Source organism: Phyllostomus hastatus, unplaced genomic scaffold (assembly GCF_019186645.2).
Source record: "Phyllostomus hastatus isolate PE091 unplaced genomic scaffold, TTU_PhHast_1.1 phas_contig_402, whole genome shotgun sequence".
NCBI lineage: Eukaryota > Metazoa > Chordata > Mammalia > Chiroptera > Phyllostomidae > Phyllostomus > Phyllostomus hastatus.
The window spans coordinates 2,465,087-2,485,448 of record NW_025333873.1 but is presented as its reverse complement, the minus strand read 5'-3'; the positions used below and the strand labels follow the sequence as shown (position 1 = coordinate 2,485,448).

The window sequence follows — 20,362 nt, the reverse complement described above, 5'->3', positions numbered from 1 at the left end:
GAACCTTTCGTGTCCTGACTTGGTTTCTTTTACTTCGGTGTATGTATCGCTGCTTTTAAAGAGAAATATCTTCTAGATCAGTGATTCTCAGCCAGGTGTAATTTTCCCCACAGCGGATATTTGGCAATGTCTGAAGGCATTTTTGATTGCTGTGATTTGGATGGGGAGGGGGCGGGGGAGGTTGTTAAGGTTGCTATTGCTACTGGCTTTTAGTTGCTAGAGGTCAAGGATGTTGCTGAGCATCCTACAGTGCACAGGCCAGATTCCCCCCACCCACCTGCCCCCCAAACAGTCATTGTGTGCAGAATAGCAGCAGTGCTGAATTTAAGAAACTCCTCCCAAGACAGATTTCTCTTTCAAAGAATCTTTCCAGTATCAGGTCTCAGAACTTTCAGGATTACTCAAAACATACTTGCTTTGATCGTATGGTTATCATCCTTATTACGTTAAAAGCGTACAGCTTTGGTAATACCTTCAATGTATATATCTTAGAGGCAGAGTGACGTTTCAATGTACTCCCAACTTTACTTTTCAGTTTTATTCCACAGAGTAGGTGTATTTGAATGTTTGTTTTGTTACATTAATCAGTAAGGCCATCAACTTTGGTCCAGCTTTCTCTTGATGAATAATTTAGAGTCTTTTGTTTATTTCTTTGTTGTATAAGAACCAGTAACCCATGATGACATATTTAAGTTGCAAGTAACCAAGACCTTTTTTCTTTATTCAATTTGGAATGCAAAATGCCCAGTTTTCAAGCTAAAGGCAAAGAAATTCCAGCTTATTCAGGTAAAGTTACAGAAAAGCAGTGGGTTAGGGCTGACTTCACTCAGCAGCTAACCCTAACCCTAACCCTAACCTTAATAAACTGTTTCAGGAAGCAAAGCTTTGTCCTATTTAGCCAAGCTATCAGATGGTGCAAGGTTACTGGTTTGGGGAGGTTTTTATTCCCCAGCAGATTGACCTTCTTGGTTGTGGTTTGCTTAGGCTAAAATAGTTCTTAAATTGGTTTGTCTTACCTTATTTCACACCAACAGATAGTAAGGGAAGAAACCCTAAAATGTCCATAGTGACAGAGGGCAGAGAGCCTCTGACCAAACTTTACCTTAACTCCTCGTGGAGATCGCTGAGAGGCGGCTGTGCTGGGAGGAGTTGGCTCTCCCTGCCTTTCTGGTGTTCCCCAGCTAGTCATGCATGGAGCCACCGTCTCAAACGCGTCAGAAAAATGTAAGCATTCACTCTGTGTTAATCATGTGCGCAGACAGAGTTGGAGAGGGGAAGATTTTAACCTTGGCTGTACCTCCAACCAACTACATGACCTTGTTCACGTTCGTAGGACGAGCCTCCTCCTACCTCAGTTTTCTCATCTGTGCACGGGGAAGCTCGTCGTTAAGGCCTGCGGGGACGTCTGCATGGAAAGCTTAGTCTGCAGTACGGGGCCAGGTGGGAGGGGCAGCCTCACAGTCGAGGCCTCCTGGCCGTCCCCTCTTCGCTCACCGTCTTCTGTGGCCGTACTGGCACTTCCAGCCACCACTTCTGATTCCGACTTTTGTTGCTGCTCTGGTCTCCACTCTGAGCCATAATTCCTTTGTGAGAGCTCACTTCCTGTTGGCCATATCCACTTGGCCCCGCCACCTGACCCCAGCGATTCTCTTTACAGCCTGTTGACCCGACCACAGATGCTGATTGCATCCTGGTTTGTCTCCTGTGACCCTGGACAGTCGCTGGGTGATTAGTCTGGTGTGAGTCCCCTAGTCCAGCTCAGCAAGAGAGATCTGTCCGCTGCCTCAAGTGGTGGTGGCAACAGTCTGAGTCCTCCCAGAGCAGCTACGGGAGAAGGACACAGAGGGACGGACACACAGAAGGACAGCTGCAAACATTAAACGAGATGCACGCTTCGGCCAGTTTCTTTATCCCAGAGTGGCACAGAACCTGAACTCTTCCCTGAAACTTACTTGAGTTTCTAGCTGTGGTTCTACTTAAAAAAACAACAACTCAGTGTTCCATTGTCAGATATAAGGGGAAAAAGATATCCTTGGCGTTGCTCATTCTAACCTATGGTTTTTACATGCGACTCATTGGTGGCTAGCAAGAGTGATGTTCAGGGATAAAAGGACATCGCACCTCTCAGCTCCTGCCAGCTTTCTTATCAGGGCCTCCAGTGCTGTAACAGTTCTTTTCCTCGGGAAGCTCTTTTCCCCAGAATGTGTTCTCCGTGGTACCACATGTCCAGTAGTTCTGACAGCTCCTTCTCCTCCTTCCTGTCGTAGCTTTTCCAAGTCAGACGTCTATGCAATATCAAGTCCCAAAGTCATGTTTTCACTTAGTATTGACTACCTTATTCGGAAACCTAGAACTCCCAGGCACTCATTAGAGTAGCTACAGGGACCTTGGGCTTCCTTGAACTTACTTTTAGCCAAATGTTTCCTCGGACTGCAACTCCTTTCCTTCCCAGTCTGCTCACTTCTGGTCTCTTAGCATCACTGCCCACGTTGGGCTCTTCTGGCAGATGAGCCCTCGTCCCTGGGGATCTGGATGCTGCTTCCTGCTCCATCATTAACTCACAGCCTGTCTTTAACTAAATTGTTTCCACCTTTTTGCTTCTTTCTTCTGTGTAGGACTTGCTGCATCAGAATGAAGCTTGGTTAGATAATGCGTTTTATTCAGTCATGCAGTTAAGCATCTGACACTTACCTTCTTTTGGAAGCATCTGCTTGTTTGGTTACAACACCCAAGGGACCACTTGTTCCCCCTTTTTCCGTGAAGATGGGATGTGAATGTGGGGTGGCAGAGACTTAATGATAGAACACTGCGGTGAATTATTCTGAGGTCGCAGGAACTTGTAAAGGAAGAAGGGAGTGCCTAGAGATGGAGCCGGCCCTCTGTGGCTGGCTGCGCTGCTTCATGAGGTTGCAGACCTGGCAGGACCCCAGATAACATCTCCCTGCTCCCCCCCCTTCCCCCACTGTGCCCAGGCCCAGGAAGAGGACTGTCAGGAGGGCATGTGCTAGCAACAATTCTGAGCATTTTGGACGCCAGAGGAAAGAGGCACTTCTCTCTGGAGACAGACGGCTCTGACCTCAGACTCTGCCAGAGTGTGCGGAAGCAGTCATGCCCTAGGGGGAAACATTGTACTTATTCTGGGTCTCTCAGGAGATTCTGCAGCTTCCTGGCTTCCTGGCGATTCCAGGAGTGCGGACTGTGGCCATGGTTATGGCCATGGAGCTTTTCCATCCATTTACTTCTTCTTTCCTTCCTTCATCCATTAACAATGGGTTGCAAGATAGACGTTTACTTCTCACTCGTGTATAGGCAGGCAGTCTAGGGCTGTGATGACAGGTCCAAAGGTCACATAGGACCCAGGTTCCTTCAAGCTTTGTACTCCACCAACCCTTGGGTGTGGTTTTCTTGCTTACAGCCCAAGGAAGCTGTTGGAGCTCCAGCCATCCCACCACATAGTAGGTAACAGTATAGAAGAAAGATGGGAGGAGGGTGCCGACCTCGTTCACTGAGACTTCTAGGAAATCTCCTGCAGCACTTCTGGTCACATCTCACTGCTCCAGCACTTGGTTCACGTGGCCTCAGCGTATGAGCTAGGGCAGACTGGGAGGTATCGTTCTTTAGTTTGGACAGCAAATGCCCAACTAAAAATCAAATTTCTTCGAGTGAGAGAGAATGGATACTAATAAGCAACTACTAGTCGCTTTCAAACCCAAGCTAGAAGTTTGGATTTTTCTAGATTAAGGGCCCATCAGGAAATAGATGACCCATCACACAGATAAGTAGGGAGAACTCAGTGGAAAGACGGTGTTCAGAGGTGTGGACAGGGTTAAAGAAAACCACAAGGGATGGTCAGCAGCAGCAGGGAGTCTTACCTCCTCTAGGTCTGCGGGGCAAGAGGAGAGCATGGTCCCTGGAGGCTGGAGAGAGCCGGAGCCGTGGCCCTGGGGGAGAGGGTTTCCTGGCAGGGGCTGGGGGGGGCCATCGGTAGAGCACTGTGGCTGCTGCTCACCCGCAGCTGGGCAGAAGGGCTGCCTCCCCGCAGGTACGCACGCATTTACAACTGTTCTGTCTTCCCGGTGGATTGGCCTTTTTATCAGTGTGAATGTCCCTCCTTGTCTCTAATGACATTCCTTCTCTTAAAGTCTCTGTTTGTCTGGTGTGGATGTTCCCATCCCACTTCTCTTATGTTTACTGTTTACTCGGTTTACATTTTTCCCTTTGCTGCTTTCAACCATCTTTTTGGGGGGAGTCTTTAAATCTAAAGTGTGTCCTCTGTAGACAGCATACAGTTGGGTTTTGCTTTTGTAGACATTTTAACAGTCTCTCTTGTTCATTACTCCAGAGTTCAATGCATTGACATTTAATGTAATTATTAGTATGGTTGGATTTGGGTCAGGCATTTTGATATTTGTCTTCTTTTTGTCTCATTCCATTTTCGTCCCTCCTCTATCACCTTATTTTGCGTTAGATGAATGTTTTCAATGTACCGCTGTAATTCCTCTGTTGGTATTTTTAGCTACTTTTTGGGTTTTCTTAGTGGTTTCTCTCAAGACTGCAGTATGCATCTTTAGTCTGTCACGGTCTCCTTCACATCAGCAGAGACTTAATTCTGGTAAAACATAAGAGTTTTGCTCCTCTCCATCCCCTCCTCGGGCCGTCCTTGTACCACTGCACGTCGTACTGTGAACACAGCAATGCAGCCTCTGCTGCCGCTGCTGTAAGCAATCTCAGATTTTCTAAATACACTGAAAAGTCCTTTTGTACAGGGTTTTGCTCTGCCATGATGTCCAGTGTGTCTTTGGAATGGGTTTGCCAGTGCCCAGGATTCGGTGGCTCCGCTGCCCCGTTCCATGGTTGTTGCCGTGAGTGCAGGGGGTGGTGGGGTTTGCCTGGTCTTGGTAGGTGGTGAGTTTTTTACTCTGATTTTTTTTCTTTATTTAAATTTCATACAGATTCCTTAATACTCTTCTTTTGGTATTTGTCTTCATCTTTTCATTCATTCATTCATTCATTAGTTTCACCCTTAGATTAATTTCAGAAAACAGTTATTTTATTTTTCAAGAGAGCTCAGTTTCTGGTAAGATTTTTCCCCCCTAAGCTAGAGGAAGTTGACAACTGCAGACTAATTCTGCTAGTCATTTAAATAATTCTTTCCTCACAGGCCTGTAATCAAGGCCAATGACTTAGAAATTAGGACAGCTTTTGAAATTTTAAGTAAAAAACAGAAGTTTCTGTTTATTGCAACAAATGCCCCTTCCAAGCTCTGATTTGGTCAGGCTGTACGACTGCCGGCGGAACCACGGCAGTTCCCGGCACTGGCGGGGCGCTGTCACTTCACCAGGAGAGGCAGAGCCGCGGGGTCGCAGCCACTCAGCCCCTGAGCAGAGCGGTGCGGGCCTTCCTCACTGCCGCGGAAACGGGGACTTGTCCGATAAGCAGCAGCCACACACAGGATGGCTGTCCAGTTCAGTGAAACCAAAACTATGAAGTGTCTCAAGTTTGCATACTTTGGGGACACAAATCATATTCTTATATACATCGATTTGAAGCGCAAGTCAGAGTTGATAAAGTGATTAAAATGACAAACCATAATGTTATGTATTACAATTCATTTCAAACCAAATCTATACAAATCTATTTTAGAATTAATGTGTTTACCTCAGATTAGGCATGTGTAAAGATTTGTGGTTTAATTTTCTTATTTCTAACAGTAATAATAGCTATCAAAGAAGTCAGAACTAAAATTGATGATGAACAAAAAGTGAAACCAACCAGTTCTCTCTGTATTGTTCAAAACGATAAAAGGATATGGAAAAAGATAACATTTACTTTCTAAGTGCCTTTTGCTTTTGCTCTGATCAAGAGACCCGTTGGGCCCTTCAGCCACTTTAAACATCGTTGCCAACTCTTGTCCTGGCCGTCGGTGTGAGCGGCGAGCTCTGCGGGCGAAGCCGTGTTTGTGTCTCGCTCACTCGCAGACGAGCACGCCCGGCGCACGGTCTGCAGCTCGGGTGCCTCGCGTCCTGCAGCCGCCACTGTCACTGCTGCGATTCAGAGTGAAACTTGAGTTTGGTCTTTAGAATCTACTTTCCGAAAGCCTTATTTGATCATCTCTGACACTGATTTGAGAATTTATTTCATTAATCTTCATTGTGAATATTCTCCTAATTCTAGTACCTTGGATTTATGCCGCACCTTTTTAATGACCTTATGGGACCTCTTGTAAGGAAGGAGGTTGTGAAGCAGATGCACGTTACCATATGATGTTTCCCCCCCCCATACCTTTTATGTATGTTGTATGATTCTTTTCAGCTATAATTATTGGATTAAAGTAATTACTAAAGTGAGTTTATCCGATCAAAGAAAGGTCATGAAATCTCAGTGATTTTAACTTAAAAGTTTACACAGCTGCTTTGAAATTAATAAATTGTAACCCAAGAAGGCATCAAAGTCAGTGAGAGAAAATAACTTATATAGTGTTGACCTACTTCAGTATAACCTTTCTTAAAATTAATTTTAAAGTATTATTGGCTTGGGAAAACATGGGCATGATTTTGCTGTAAGACCTTTGCTGTTGTGGAAGATCATTGTTTACCGTAATAACAGCGAACAGGTACTGAGTGTGTAGCAGGCTCCAGACACCATTCTCAGTACTTGGCGTGTACTCGTGTTATTTAATCCTCAAAACATGCCTCTTAGGATGATTGCTAGGAGTGCCCCATCTAACAAATGACAAAACTGTGGCTTAGAAAGAGGGATCGTATTCACTGCGACCAAGCTAGGATTTCAGTCCAGAAACGGATTCCAGAGCCGTGTGCTACACTGCGTTACTGTGCTGCTTCACGTTGTGGCGAGTGCGGTCCCCACGTGTGTGACCCATGGTGAGAGTCTTTGGAGCTTCCCAAAGAACCTGGAAGCCCCAGGAACAAAAGCAGAGGGTCAGTGTCCACCATGCACTCGGGGACGTGTAGGCTGTCTCATCTCTCAGGAACGGGAAGGGACACCCCTCCAAAGACGTTACCGATCTGAAGGCAGGAAGCTGGTGTCACTTCTCGCTAGCAGTGACAGGTTGTTCAGCTATGATCCTACCCAGCAGCACAAATATATTGGCTCTTGTAAGGTTTTATTCTGCGGCCGCAAGAAACGCAAAACTAAGTGGCTTAGTTAAAGAATTAACCAAGTACTGATCATCAGAAACTAGGTTTTATCTGTTTGGACATAAGGTTCATGGTACAAGTGCACGCAGACCTACAAAATCAGATGCTGCCGGAGCTGAACAGGCAGTGTGGCTGTGAGAGCACCCCGGGCTCCCGGGCGGGACGGAGTGGCGGGGACGGTGGCGAACTGCATGCCCCTTTACCTGGCTTTGATTTAAACAAAACAGTATAATCCAGACATTTCTGTGGGCTGGGTCTACGCTGATGGTCCATGAATCTTTTTTTTTAAACATTGTATTATAGAAGTTTCAAACAAATACAAAGGTAGAAAGAAAAATATAATGAACCCCCATGTGCCCATCACCCATATTGCAGTTTTGTCCACCTTATCAATCCTTCTTTTTAATTTTTGAAAATGTTCTGTAATATTTTGAAGCAAATATGAAATTTCATTTCACCTGTAAATATTTCAGTGTGTAACTCTAACAGATGAGGATATTTTTAAAGATATACCTAATACATAGCTTTGCACAATGGCAGTATTGTAGCCAATGAGGTTTATCCGAGGTGCGATTATTGCTAATTGAAAGATGTACCTAATACAGCAGTATTACAACCAGTACCCAGACTCTGTTCAAATTTCCCTGTTTGTCTCAAACATGTTATTTTACATTTGGTTTGTTCAAATCGGAATCCAAACAAGTCAGGACACATGAATCTTGAAAATCTTGTTTTAGGAGAATGCGTGTGGACCCAAATAATGGTTATCACCACCCATTTTCCTTCTGCATGATTTAGTTAAACTAGGGAGTGGAATTGTTTTAAAATGGACCCAGTAGGACAGGAGGGCTGTGAGAGCATTTCAGACAGAGAGACTAGCATCAACAAAGTCACTGAGGGAAGAAATAGAATATACACCAGAAATCACAGGTGGTTCCCAATTGCTCAGATGCAGAGGGGATCCTGAGGAGTGGGGGAGGTTGAGCTGAAGAGCCGGTCAGAGCCCAGAACTCAGCGGCATGTTCCAGGCTGGCGACCACGGGCTTTACCTGAGGACAGCGGGGAGTTACTGAAGAGGGCTCGGTGGGGAAGTGGCATGTGTTTGCTTCTTTAAAAAGCAACCGTTGGGTGTTACGTAGAAGAGGATTTGGAATGGGGGCCCTGAAACCTAAAAAGATGATTTGACCTGACCTAGAGCAGCCACACTAGGGATGGAGGGGAAGAAAATGTCTCAGGAAATATTTTGGAAGTAAAACCGGCAGAGTTTAGTGATTGGTCACAAGAAGGTAAAGGACTAAGAAGAATTTGGGGTGATTCACAGGTGTCTTTCTTAGGCGTCTAGGTAGCTGACGATGCCGTCATTTGAAGCAGACATTATGTTAGGAGGAACAGATGTGGAAATGTTGAGCCCAGTGTGGGATATGTGGACTTTTTTGAGCCACTGGGTATCCAGGGGAAGAAGGAATGAGTGAACATTCCCATAGAACAGATGTGTGGCGGAGGCTGTCACCAGCTTAACCTGGAGTCCCTTCCCACCTAGAAACCCCTGGTCCTCGTCCGCAGTGGGGATGGCTCAGAACTATTTGGCCTGGCTAAACCCTTAGCAAAAGGATTCAGTCATGCATCTCACTGGACAGGATCTGGTTTTGAACTTGAAACGTGTTGATAACACTTGCCCACAAAGAAGTCGTTCGAATTCTTGAGATGGCCTGGCCACGTGCCGAGAGAGGCTCCTGGGAGTGGGTTCTGGACTGGGAACGCGCCCTGGCTGGATTTAAACCCTTGCCTTTACGCAGCTGAGGGTGAAGGGAATGCCAAAACACAGTTCATCTCCTCAAATGACAAATACTGTGTGATTCCACTTCCGTGCGGAGCCTAGAGCAGTCAGACTCACGGAAGCGGAATGGAGAAGGAGGCTCCCAGGGCTCGGGAGCTGTGTTTAGCAGGTAGGGTTTCGGGGTTGGGCCATGGCGTTCAGGGCCTGGCGTTGCATGGTGGTGCGTATACTGAACTGTACGTTTCAAATGGTTATGTGTCATGTATTTTACCTTTGTATATTCTACCATGTATATTTGAAACTGAACAAATTAAAAAAACATAGTTCATTAGTAGGCATTTTGTTGGCAACCTTCCTTCAGTCTCAGTCAACCTGATATTTTTTTCTAATCCACTTGCAGTCAGAGGTTGCTAAGATGATAAGAAGTGACCTCTAGTAGTAGTTAATAATGCCATTGTTTTATAGAAATAAAATCATTTATTGAGTACTAGTACTCAAAGTACTGTGCTAATTACTTTACACACATAATTCCATATAATTCTCTCAGTAGTTCTATAAGCCAGCTACTTACCCCACTTTACGTTAGCAGAAACTAGGACACTTAGCAATGAAGTAATTTGCCGGAAGTCCCACAGCCAGTAGTTGAAGGAAACAGCATTAGAACTAAGATGTTTTGATTCTAGAACTCTTACTCTCAACAGTTCACTAGAGCTTCCCAATCCTTGTGCCGGGCACCACCGGGTTGGAAACAGGCTATAGACAGGCTACTGATCACTTCAGTCCTTGGGGGAGCTGGACCCATGGCCAGCGACTTGTGCTAGCTTCGTACATTTCCCCCAGAGTGCCGTAAAATCGTACCATTTTTCTGAGTACATGCCATGATTTGAAAGAGGCAGGGGAGTGCATTACAACACTGTATGGCCTCTTCTATAACTATTAGAAGACCCTAGACGAGTATATGGCCAAGAAATTCCCAACCCCACTGTACCTGATGAGTAAGGATCCCAATTCCTCATTCCTTTCTGCAAATGAGGTCCTGCAGTGTTCCCCACTGTTAATTCTGATGCCCCCAACTGTGAATCTGTTTCTTTGTACTGTAAGTCTTTTGAATTCTCTCCAGTGTTGAAAAGGTGGATTAAGGATTTCCTGTCTCTGGGGTAACCATGGTACCCACCATTGATCAGCAAACCTTGCATGCAGGTGAGCCTGGTGAAGTTCATTGCAAAAGGGACTCTTTCAGTGTGATTGAGGCCAGAGAACTAGCGATTACATTCACAATAAATGCCAGCCACCCCAAAATCTCTCACCGAAACCATTGTCTCCACTCAGTCTGTTTCCCAATAAAGACACAAATTTAGTTTCATGCATTTTTTTCTAGTTAGTCTTTCAGGATAGACATGGAGTCTTATTTAGCATCATAGGCCTAAACATTTGTAGAAATGAGGTTTGCTTGTTCATATACTCTCAGGTCTCACATGAATTTAACCCCATGAACATTTAAGCGTGTTGTTTGTACCAGGCACCACACTGAACCCTAAAGATACAGGGCTGAGTGGGACATGTGCCTTTTCCAAGGGAGCTCGCAGTATATTTGTCATACTCAGCTTCCCTGAGGCTTTTACCAGTGAATGCTCTCTTTGGCTGTGTTAATATTTTTTTTTATTTTTCATTTGGCTGTAGCTTGGAAACCTCATATGTATTGTAAACTGTCTCCTATGTCCGACAAATTGAAAGGATTTGCAAAGTTTTTTCTTAAGCTCTTGTTTGATTTAAGACCTCAGAAATGAATTGTGGTCTCAAGAAAGGGTCTCCAAATGGCATAGCTTTTGTTTTATGTTGGGAGAGTGGAGCAGGCCAAGCCCCGTAGTCCAGACTGTCCCACCAGCCAGTCAGTGAGAAGGTAGGGCCCACTGCAGTGGGGCCGCGCTTGAGCACTGTGTTTACACGACGACGAAAACGGGTTCATTTGGCCTTCAACCAGGAGGCTAGAATACTTTAAAGGATCCGTTCTTCTGGGAGGTGAGCAGCCCAAGACTGCAGGCTCCTCGGACTCCACAGAGGGTAAACAGAAAGAGACTCTGTGCTCTGATGTTCAAAGACAGTTTACTCCGACGTCATGCCTTGTTTCACTGCTCCAGGGATCACGGGGCCACAGAAAATCTACACAATCAGACTGCTTCTTGATTTCAGCTTTGCAAGTTTGATTCTTTTAAAACTAGGAAGTCCTTTGAAACAAGCCAGATTTAACCCTGGTATCCTGAGAGCCTTAGTATTTGAAGCCACGTATGACCCAGAAAGGGACTGACCAGTGGTTGTAGTTCCGAGGTGGGAGGGAAGACCTCAGCCCCCGTTTCTGGTCTCTTTTTGTCCTGTCAAGTGAGTCGGGTCGGCCTCAGTTGCGCCACGTAAGGTAATGATCTAATTAAGTCCATTGCTGTCCTGAAAGTACACCAACAGGCAGAAAATGGAAAAGCAGGGGTTGCTGCTACGGTGATCCCCCCTCCGCGACTCCTGGTATTCCCAGTCTAGGGGAAACGGGAAGGAGGCGGGGGCTTGGCCAAAATTCTCCGGCATGAGCAGGCATGTTCTTTCACCCACATACACACACGTGCATGCGTATGCACAAAAAACACACCTCGGCAATACCACACAGCTAACTGCATACTCCCGGAACTAAGGCTTTGAGAGAGAAAGAGTAATTGTCCCTCCCGCACATGCAAAAATATATAGGGACCCTGCCTAAGAATTCCTTTAATATTTTTTTATTTTATTGTTTGATGAGACAATATGTTCATCTTGTTTAAAATAATGCACACTATGGAAAGTCTCTCGTTCAACCCTGCTCAGTCTACCCTGTTCCTCTTCTTCCCACTTTTATTAGTTTTTTTTTTAATTCAGCCTAGCAGTTTCTTTATATGTATAAAATTAATACAAGTATATATTCTCAATTTTCTAATTTCTTGTATGAAGTGTAGCCTGTTCCATATACCCTTTCAGTGCCTGGAACAAGTTTCTGGTGTCTCGTTACTGTGGGTGCGCGAGTCCTAGCCGCTCCTTGTGGAGTTAACGCAGAGGCTCAGCACCTGCAGCTTTCTAGCTCTTACAAAAGGTTCTGTCTTTCCCAAGTTGTTATTAGAAATGGCTCTTCAATCCCATATAAGACTTTCCACTATTTCAGAGTACTTTCCCTTTTATCATCGCATTTAATTGGAGTCTCCAAATCTCCTGTGAGGCTGGAAGGGCAGGTACCACCCTCGTCTCCGAGGTGAGGAAGTCAAGGGTGAAGGGTTTGCCCTGGGTTGCACGTCTGGGTCTAAGAGCTGTCCTCTGCACCTACTGCCACTTTCCTGTTGTTTTCCAGAAACAGGAAATTGCCTTCTGTAGTTTTGGTAATACTTCTGCATGTTTACCATATAGCCTTTCATGGTATTTAAAAACTTTTCATTTTGAGACAATTGTATATTCACATGGAAGGGTAGCAATTAATACAGACAGGTCCTATGTGCTCTTATAGTTTCCTCCAGCAGTGACATCTGAACCATGGTAGCACAGTATCAACAACCAGGACTTTGACCTGGACACGTGGTTGAAACAATCAACCCCAGCCTCTGTAGCTAACACAACCAGGTTCATTTTTTGTGGTATCAGTTCAGTGCTGGTCATTGTTGGGTCATCAGGGAAAGCATCTGCCTCCTGCAGGCATTCTAGGGCCTGGCTTCTCCCACCTCCTCCCTCCCCTCTGGGCTCAGCAGCCTCCCCTGCATCTTCTGCCCCAGGCCAGCAGGTCAGGGTTGAAAGGGCAGGTTTAGAAGTCGCCTTTATGCCTCCCATCCATAGTCCACTGCTCATATTCAGCTCCACCTCACTGCAGAAAGACTGAGAAATTTGTGTGGCTATACCTGGACAGAAAAAACGTTTGAGGACCGCATAAACAAACCTAGTCATGGTAGTGTCATTAGTTGTGGTAAAAGCCAGAAAAAAAACAAATGCTGACTGATGAGACAATGGATAAAGTGTTAAACTCACCCCATGGAACGTTATACAATTGAGAAAATGACAAAATGATATTTACAAGCAGTAAAGACAAAAATCTTAGAGAAAAAAAAACTAATGTTGATTGGAAAAAAGCAAGTCACAGGAGAATTTTTATGTAAAAAGCTCAAAAACAAGCAGAACAAGGCAATGTATTGTTTGGGAATGAAGAAACAGTCATTAAAACTGTGTTTTTATAAAACGAAGGGACGGTGAATCCATACTGGAGAGCAGTGGTTCTCTCTGAGGAGAGAGGTGGGAAGATTCATGAGAAACGGAGCCTTGTTCTGAGAGGGAGCGTGGATTCACGCATGTTCTGATTTCACTGTGTTACAGAACTTAAGTGGGGGTATCACATTGCACAGTAATTTTTAAAAGAATGAACTGGAACTCTGTAATTAGTAATAGTAAAAAGAACTCTTTATTAGTTATGAGAATGTAGCAAGGAATAGCCCCAACACTTGAAAAGGTGACTCATATTAATGGGTGGCACTAATGCTGTGAAAGTGAGCCACTTTGGGGCTGGGTCTGCCTAAGATCACAGCTGTTGCTGGTCCTCGTTGTTTTGACCAGCCCTGGTGCGCTGGTCAAAATCCAATCTGGTTCTCCACAGTTTTCCTAAGTTTCCTCTGCATCCCCATTAAGTCAGTGACTCACTCATCTTCATACTCTTAGGGTGTAGTGTGACTTGATGTCTACTGTAGAGATTATTCTCAGCAGAAAAATTCTGCAAAGTTATATTGTAATCCTTCTGGTGAAAGGCAGGTTTTATACATCTAAATATACTAAATACTGTCTCTTTAAAAGTATCTCATACCTAGAAAGATGCAACCGCATCCAACATTTCAGCAAATAAAAGCAGAGGCTTGTAACAAACAGGAGTGATTACTATACAGTTATCACCACGGGAACAGGCCCAACTTCCAAGGCAACCGAATTCCTTAGTAAACAAGTCGAATCTTCTTGATCTTAAAGGGAAAGACCTGAAGGAAGTACCAGGTAATAGTTGCGAGCTAGGATCCATCTCTTATCTGGCTGCAGGCAAACTGTCTGTAAATAATCAATCCAGAGCCGTCCTCTGGGTGTTGTTTCCTCTTCCCGCTCGGGGCTCCTTCTCCTCCTTACCCCGAGCCTCAGCCCTCGTGGTCTCCACCCTCTGCAGGGCATTCCGTGCTCTCTGCACCCCGAATGAGTCAGCATGTGGATACATCTTCGCATTTCCAGGAAAACGGACTGAAGTTATCAAAAAACCCGATCTGTCCAACCATAGATAATAATCGAGGCATTTTGTAGCCACCCAGAGCGTGGGCTCAGCGGCCCAGCCCTGGAACGTGCAGTACGGCTCCTTTGGGAAATACCTGCCCGGGGAGTGACTTTGGTCTCCCGGGGAAAATGTTTGGTTCTCAGACAGCAAACCCTTTGTAAAAGGAAAACAGACTCCATCAAACCTGGGTGGCGATGAGATAAAGGCAGCCACTCCTGTTTGAATGTTTGTCATTTTGGTGGGGATTTTGTTTAACAAGGTTTCTACCTTATCTGTCTTCTTTTAGATTTATAGCTGCAGAGCCCATAAAAGGGAGGCCGCAGATGTGAACCTGGCCATGGAAAGATTAAAAACAAACCCAGGCTGTGCAATAAGAATAACCTTTATAGATTTTGGATTTTATTCTTGTCTTTTTTCAGTGTGAAGATCTCGTCAGAGGCCCTAACAGTACTTGACTAATAGTACTTAGCAGCACTTGGCTAACTGTGCACACTGTGAAAATGGTGGAAGGAATGTGGCCTTGGCATTCATTGCTCCTGGCACGTGTGCTATTTGCTGTTACTCTGCCCTGGAAAACAGGGTTCGGTCCACTTTATAATTCAGTTAAAAATTATTTACTGAACTCCTGTTCTGGGCCAGGCACTGTACCCATCAGGTACATGAATAAGACATAGTCCCTCTCTCATGGAACTTAAAATTAGAAAATCATTATTCTATCCTACTGTTCCAGAAAATAATATTAACATTGTCTCTTAAGAAAGGACCACATCTGCAAAAAAGCTCTCCATGTGGTGGTGCTGGGTGTCAACAGCCCCACTTTGTGGCCTTCATGCTGTGGACAGGGTTTTGGCCACTGCTGCTATTGGTCATGCATTTGATTAGACCCAAACCAGACGCCACCGTCGTCTTCTCATGCCTGAACCAAGAGTCAGCCTGCCGTTCACCCAGATGGCATGGTTTTCCCTTTGATCTGCTGATGACTCCGGCTCTTTCTATGAGGAGAAAGTGTCTCAGCCCTCAATCCAAGTCACGCTAATAGTCGTCACATATGGAACATTGACTGTGCAACAGTAACTCTGCTAGATGCCCTGTGTGCAGTACATCATGTAATCCTTCCAGTAATCCTGCAAGACAAAAGTCATGACTGCGCTTCTGCAAATGGAAAAATAGCGAGCAGGGAGGTTTGGTAACCTGCTGTAAATGCAGAACAATTTAAGTCAGGTCCCGACTGTCCACATTCAAACCCTCTCTGAGCCTTTCTGTTCTGCCTTGCTTTATCTTGCTCACACACCACGTAATGATGTCATTTCTTGATTCCTGTAGAGATATGATCTTGCCCTGTCTCCTCGGCATTCAGGACTCGGCAGTTATGCAAGGGGTGCATGAACACCGAGTTGACATGTGCAGAACCTTGGGTGCAGAAAAGGATGTGGAGCACCTTACTTGGTTTTCCCAGCATAGAAGATGGCTGTCCAAGGACACGTGGCTAGAGCTGATGGCATTTTTGACCTGTTTGGCAGAATTTGAGATAAAAGGAGACAACTGCTTTTGATGTGTGCAGTTCTACAGAAGGTCGTAGCCCCACAGCCCTAGAGTTTTCACCCATCTCATTCAAATAGAGGAGGTCTTTGTAAAGGCAAGGGGGTTGGGCGTGTTTGATTTGGTTGGGCCTCGAGCTGACCGGAGCCACCACCTGCCACCAGGGCCGCCTCCTGCTGCATCAGGGACATTGTTCCTTCAAGGTCGCACCTGCCCAGGTGGTAAACCAACTTGACCTCCTCTCCTCATGACATGGGCCCTCATGAAGATGTCCTTTCGATTGCAGTGATGTGACTCAGTCAGTCTCCAAATGGTTCCTGGGGTTCTTTTCCAAAGGAAGAAATTTTGAAAGATCAACCTGTCAAGACATTCTGAAGGAAACAAGCCTCTTAAATGGCCGTGCCCCCTTTTTTCAGCTTTATTGAGGTGTAATTCACAAATAAAATTACATATATTTGAGGTATACAACTTGATGGGAGCTTTTAAAATATATTTATGTATTTACTTATTAATTTATTTAAGAGGAGAAGGGAGGGAGAGAAATATCAATGCGAGAAAAAAACATTGATTGGTTACCTCTCGTACACACCGTAGCCAATCCGGGCATGTGCCCTGACCTCAGAATCAAACCGGCTGCCTTTTCCTTTGTGGGATGACTGATGCCCAGCCAACTGAGCCACATCAGTCAGGGCTACAGCTCGATGATTTGACACACATATGCACTGTGAAATGATCACAGTTAAGCTGATTAACATATCCATCACCTCACATAGTTACCATTTTTTTCTCTGTGGGCATGTGTGTGGCGAGAATACTTCATATCTACCCTCTTTGCAAATGTCAAGTATACAATTCGGAATTGTTGGCTGCAGTCACTGGGCTGTGTATTAGGTCTCCAGAGCTCTTTCATCTCACGCAAGTGAAACTTGGGACCCTCGACTTAACCTCTCCCTGTGTCCCCCTCCCAAGACCCTGGTGACCACCACTCTCCTCTCTGCCTCTGTGAGTTCGACTGGTTTAGATTCCACATATAAGTACGATTATGTGGTGTTCGTCTTTCTGTGTCTGGCTTACTTCACTTAGCAAAATGTCCTCCATGTTCATCCATTTTATCACAGATGGCAGGATTTCCTTTTATTTAAAGGAAGAATAGTATTCCTCTGTGTGTGTGTGTGTGTATATCACATTTTCTTGATTCCTTCATCCATTGGCAGACATTTAGATTGTTCCTTCATGTTGGCTATTGTGAATGATGCTCCAGTGAAGTGGAAGTGCAGCTATCTGTTCAAGATACCAATTTCATGTCCTTCCGATATACGAGGTCTGTCTAGAAGGTATCCAGCGATGTAATATGAAAAATGAAGACATGTATTGAAGAAGATACAAGAAACATTGTACACAGGACAATGATACCTCGGTCCCCTTCAAAGTAGGCACCTTGGGACCTCACACAGTTCTCCCAATAGCCATCAACTACCCTGTTGTATTTCCATTTCCTTGAATCTCATTGACATTCTGAAATCTCTTCCCTTTCAAAGGTGATTTTAGTTTTGGGAAAACCCAGAAATTGCAGGTTGCCAAATCTGGGCTGTATCAGGGCTGAGTCACCTGGGTGATTTGATGTTTCGCCGAAAAACTCTGCATGAGACATGATATGTGAGCAGGCGCATTGTCATGATGAAGCTACCAATCACCAGTTGCTCATAGCTGCGGCCTTCTGAATCATCTAAATAGTTTCCGCAGAGGACTGTTCAAGTTTAATGCAAAATTTGATGCAGATTTGTGGCTCTACTCACTCAGTCATTTTAATGCCATAGCCACACAGTACACACGCTCACTCAGTGGTGTCTACCGCCCCCACTCACTAATACAGTGAAGTCGTTGTTGTTCACACATGCGCATTCCAGTCCACTCTCCTTGGCTGCCAGGTTACATCAATATTGTGTAAACTGTTCTGGTTATATTAACAATGGCTGGACTTTTTCTGGACAGACCTCATATACCCAGAAGTGGGATTGCTGGATCATACAGTAGTTCTGTTTTTATTTCTTCTTGGGGGGAACCTCCATTCTGTTTTCCATAGTAGCTACACCAATTTACATTCCTACCAATGGTGCACAAGGGTTCCCTTTTCTCCACATCCTTGCCTACACACTTGTTGTATCTTGTCTTTTTGATGATAATCATCTTAATTGGTGTGAAGTCATATTTCACTGTAGTTTTGATTTGCATTTCCCTGATGACTAGCAATGGTACCTTTTGATGTACCTGTTAGCCCTTTGTATGCCTTCTTCGGAAAGATGTCTATTCAGGTCCTTGGCCATTTTCTAATTGGGTTATTTGGTTTTTGGCTTTGAGCTGTGTGAGTTCCTTAGGATATTAACCCCTCATCGGACGCATGGTTTGCAAATATTTTCTCCCACTTCATAGGTTGTCTTTTCACTGCTGACCGCTTCCTCGGCTGTGCAGCTTTTCAGGGTGATGCAGTCACACGTGTCTGTTTCTGCTTTTGTTACCTGTGCTTGTGGTGTCATAGCCAAAAACGTTATCACCTAGACCAGTACCAGGAATCTTTTTTTCTGTTTTCTTCTGGTAGTTTTACAGTTTCAAGACTTACATTCAAGTCTTTCATGTACTTTGAGTTGAATTTTGTCTTTGGTGTGAGAAAAGCGTCCAGTTTTATTCCTCTGCACGTAGATACCCAGTTTTCCCAGCAACACATACTGAAGAAACAGTCCTTTCTCCATTGTGTGTCCTTGGTAACCTTGTCAAAGGTCAGTCGCCGTAAATGGACAGACTGACTTCTGGGCTCTCTTGTCAGTTTCACTGGCCTGTGTGTCTGTTTTCAGGCCGGCGCCTTGCGGATTAGATTTAACAAGCTTGGGAACCAGGAAGTGTGCTGCCTCCAGCTCTGTTCTTCTTGCTCAGGATGGCTTTGGCCGCTCAGTGTCTGGTGGTGTCATATGAATTTTAGGATTTTAAAAAAACGTCTGTCCAGAATGTTGTTGGGATTCCGATGTGAATTGCCCTGACTCTGTAGATCACTTGGGGTAGCATGATAAACATCTGTGCCCTTCACATCAAGTGCTCTACTGATGTATAGAAACCGAGGCAGCCCATGGTATCAGAAAGGGTATTAGATAAGTCCAGAAAGCATGGATCGCCCCAAAGCCAGCCTTTATGGAGCCATCAGTAAAAGGGAAAGGGCCAGCTTGCAGGTTCACTGTACTATTGGAAGATTCTGCCTATCAATTTGAAAGTGGCAGGTTTAAAATGGGTTTTCAAGTTTCCCAAATGTGTTCTCAAGCTTCGAAATTACCCCTGGCTCATGACATGTATGCTAATGAGTAATATGCAGTAATTTCAGATGAACACTCATCTAGTTTTGGGCGCATAGATTTTAGAGGTGATTCCCACCATCAAGGGCATTCACAAGTAACCTGTGTGCAGAGAGACAGAGGGTGTGGCTGTGATGGATACCAGTATGTTCTAAGAGGGGTGGAGGAGGGAGAGTTATGTTAGCCGGTACAGACTGGGAGAATTCTTTTGGGAAAGCATCCAAGAGGTTTTAAGAGTCTGCTTTGAAGGGGGTTTGGCGTGGTAAGCAGGAGATAAGAGTGTCTTTCTAGCATTTAGACCAGGGTACTGTTCGTGAAAGCAGCAATGGAGGTCTAAGACCGAACTATGTTCAGAGCTGTAATTCAAAAAGCCTAATAAAAATCAGACACTTGTCCCTGAGCAAGTTGGACAAGCTTAGTGAATTATCAAGTTTTGTACTTGGTTTAGAATTGTGTCAGCCTGAGAAAATGGTCGTTAAGGCAAAACCTTCTACAACTTGTAGCTTTGGGGAAGGAAACAGAGTGGAAGGTGAAGCCCTTGGAATAAGAGGGCCAGGCTCTTGCTTAGGCGGAGAGATAAGGGGCAGGCCAACGTGGCTCAAATCAGGTGTTTGTCACACTAGTCAGATGAAGCTGTGGTTTGACAGGAGGCAGCGTTTGTCCCAGAGCGCCAGGAGGGTGTAGCACACTGCGGAGTGTCAGACCGAGGCTTACTCCGTTTGGTTCTCGGAGGAAGCAGATAGCGTCCGAGCCTCTCCGTGTCAGAAGTACAAGCCCACGTGAGGAGGCGCCTGCCCTCCAGTTACTCATTGTCTCGGGAAAGTCTGAGCCCGAGGGGCCCACGGTGGCAGGGACTTCCAGAGTTTTGTGGAACTGAAGAAGGCCCTGCGGGAGCTGGGGGAGGCGTCCCGAAGACACCGTCTGCACGGGGCTGACGGGGCTGACGTCGCAGGAGAGCCGCGGAGACAGGCGGACCGGTGGGCCCCAGCGGCACCAGCCCTCATCACGGGAACGTGCCTTCACAGCTGCCGCTCTCAGCAGTCTTCTGGAACGCTGCCAGACTCCCTCACTCAGGCTGGTGCAGATAGGAACGACGGGAGTGAAGACAGGCACACAGAGCCGAAACAACATCCTTGTCTAGGAGACGGGTTTTACCAGCTACCCTGATTGAACATCGGCTCCTCCATCCAGCGTTTAATAATAGCAGGGTCAGACCCAGGGAACGGAGGCTCCGGGCCTGGAGGGGTGTGCAAGT

The 20,362-nt window shown here is 45.4% G+C and overlaps 1 protein-coding gene and 1 pseudogene across 2 annotated transcripts in view; both read left to right on the top strand.

The window, feature by feature from the left end:
* Positions 1–20,362, top strand: part of BABAM2 (BRISC and BRCA1 A complex member 2) — a 338,154-nt gene that overhangs the window by 265,284 nt on the left and 52,508 nt on the right. The window lies entirely within an intron of this gene.
* Positions 7,680–7,763, top strand: LOC123822638 (annotated as a pseudogene).